The sequence below is a fragment of the Telmatherina bonti genome (genome assembly GCF_933228915.1).
Source record: "Telmatherina bonti genome assembly, chromosome: 4".
Taxonomy (NCBI): domain Eukaryota; kingdom Metazoa; phylum Chordata; class Actinopteri; order Atheriniformes; family Telmatherinidae; genus Telmatherina; species Telmatherina bonti.
The window spans coordinates 33,303,359-33,306,057 of record NC_136622.1 but is presented as its reverse complement, the minus strand read 5'-3'; the positions used below and the strand labels follow the sequence as shown (position 1 = coordinate 33,306,057).

The window sequence follows — 2,699 nt, the reverse complement described above, 5'->3', positions numbered from 1 at the left end:
AGCCGTTAAACTAAACCAAAGCTGAGACCTCCAGGATGCTCCAGACGGGTAAAACGGACACTATTATGTTTATGTGAAGAAATTTTTCATTTTAAAAAAAAAAAAGAAAAAAAAAAAAAGACGTGTCCGTTACCAAAGTAGCCTCGTTGTGATCATGTGTGGCGATGCGGTGAAGATGGACGCCTCCCGTCTTTCCTGCAGCCTTTTCATGAACCTGAACGTTTCCCGTGTTTGCCTTTCATTATGCTCTCACCATGCACTCCACACCTTTTCACCCCGGGTGTCGTTTGGTCCGATGTGCACTCCTTCACCTCCCACCCAGCCCTTCCATCCTACGTTATCTTACCATCAATGAGTTAATGAGGGGGGGGGTTCTTTGGCACAGAAAGGAAAAACATGATGTATTTGGCAGCTGCGACCGCGTTCAGGGGGGAGCCTCCCCACAATAAAAACAACCAGCTGAGTTTTCTTCATAATCCCAGATTCCACTTCACATACTCTACTATTGGCTGGATGGAGGAGTGGAGGGGGGGGGGGGGGGAGTGCTGGAGCTAATGTGACATTAAAGAGGAGGTTTTGGGTGATGTACTGAAGGGGTGCAGGGGCCGAGGGGTGGAGGATTTAACGAGAAGATTAAACCACGTTAGAAATGAAACATGTTTAATCACTTTCCTGCCTCTCCTCCTCTGCAGTCAGCCGTGTGCAAGCGAGCCGGACGCCGTGGACACACACGCCGCCGCAGGTCAGTGCGAAGAGGGATGCACAAAGTGCAGCACAACACATCCACTGACATTTACACCTTTAGCTTCGCAGCATGCAGCAGCTGGCCCGTCTCAGATCCTTAATGAACACATTTTAGCCAATATTTACACGTCAGGAGTCCGTGCACCGCGCGCCGCCTTCACTTTGTGACAGCAGGACTTTTATTTCCATGATGCAGCGAAGCGGCCTTGAGGAAATATTTTTCCTAAAGAGATCCACACAGGGCTTGACCTTTACCAAAAGAAGGTGAAGGTAAGTGAAGAGAAAACAAAGAAATAAGTGCAAGTAGATCATTTTTAATGCAACAGTTGCTGCATGTGTGTGAACATGATGGCAGATGGTGCAGGAACATGAGCTGGGGGATGTTTTCACCGCCACACCCAGCCTGAGAAAGACAAAACAGCGCAAAGTGATGTCATTACTACTGCTTATGTAAACCAGCTGTGCGACCTTATGGGCCGGGTGGGATTTAAATCCAGCGTGTGTCACAGAACAGATGTATGCAGGCGTGTGCAGAAAAAACCCCTCTCCTCCGTCATGATGATTAACTATTTTCCTTTTAAGAAAGTGAGGCTGAACATTGATAAGAAATCTTTTTTTTTTTTTTTTTAAATTTTATTATTTTTGTGTTAAATTCAATTTACACAATAAAGATGCTAGTAAAATTACACAGATGTTGCATTAAAGCGACAGAAAGATATAAAAAGGATCAAAAGGAGAAACAGATTCAAGGCATCTCGTTTTTCTTTTTTTCTCGTTTCATAGTTTCAGATGCGGCAGCAGAGTAAAAGAGAAAACAGAACTTCAGTACATTTCTTCATGTAACAACCAGGATTGAATACTGTTAGGGTGGCACAGATACTAATTTAAGCACAACATGAGTTATAATATCCAGATATATGGCACATAGAATGAACGTAGCTAGTGTATGTACAAAGAAATAAAAAACAAGACAGGCATACACAGTAGTTAGATGAGAATGACTCGTATGAGGACAAAGCTGGCAGTCTGTTGGTCAGTCTGTAGAGCGGCTGGTTGGCTTTGTCATCAATAGAGCTGTCTGATTTTATGGGCCTACTGATATTATCCGCATTAATATGCAATATCAGCATCAGTTTGTACCTTTTTAATGACAAACTTTACACAATGTACATGTATTATATCAAACTCTTCAGCTAAGTCTCCTCTAACACCAAATGAACATAAGAGGTGTCATGTCGGTTTCCAGGTATTTTTCTTTGCTTGACACAATTCACCACAATAATATCAGTATCGGTTGTATAAAATGAGTGGATTAGTTAAAAAGAAGCCAATATTGAACATCCCTAGTGATTAAAAGCATTTCCTGATGTCTGTCCGTCCACCTCGCTGACCGCAGCTCGACGAGCCGCCAGCTCCGTTTACAGAACTGTTGTTTTCATGGCTAATGTCACAAACACTTTTCACACAGTCGCCATCATTCGCTCCTTATCAGGTACTCATACACACAGTACAATATGCAGGAGAAGCTAAATGCACGTATGGATATGTACAGCCTATGCACAGTAGAGATGTAGGTAAATGTTAACACACACGCACATCTGCACACCGACAGGACGAATGTGTTTTCTCTCCAAGGATGTAAACAGATTTCAAGGCAGCGGGATTCGTTTCCTGTTCGTTATGACATTGGACTAAAAAAAACTTTTGTTTTGTGCTTGTTTGTTTAGTTTTAACCAGATGACGTGCAGAGACTCTGCTGGGTTCGACAGTACGTGGCTGTGAGTCCAGAAGCCAGGAGCCAAAAGGAAAAAGCTCCTCCCTCTTCACACTCAGGACTGAGCCTTCGTCATCGTCAGCATCATTCATCTCTGCCAATACTGTCATCATCAGACTAGTTTTCCTGATGTTTTTATGACACAGCCTAAGGAGGAGTCTAAAGGACCCAAACAACACAG

At 43.4% G+C, this 2,699-nt stretch overlaps 1 protein-coding gene across 4 annotated transcripts in view; it reads right to left on the bottom strand.

The window, feature by feature from the left end:
• Positions 1-1,353: 1,353 nt before the first annotated feature.
• Positions 1,354-2,699, bottom strand: part of cd34 (CD34 molecule) — a 36,172-nt gene continuing 34,826 nt past the window's right edge. For all 4 annotated transcript variants that reach the window (XM_079239450.1, XM_079239451.1, XM_079239448.1 and 1 more), the window contains one exon: positions 1,354-2,699. This exon is cut by the window's right edge and continues 367 nt beyond it. The gene's annotated coding sequence lies outside the window, so the exon portion shown is untranslated.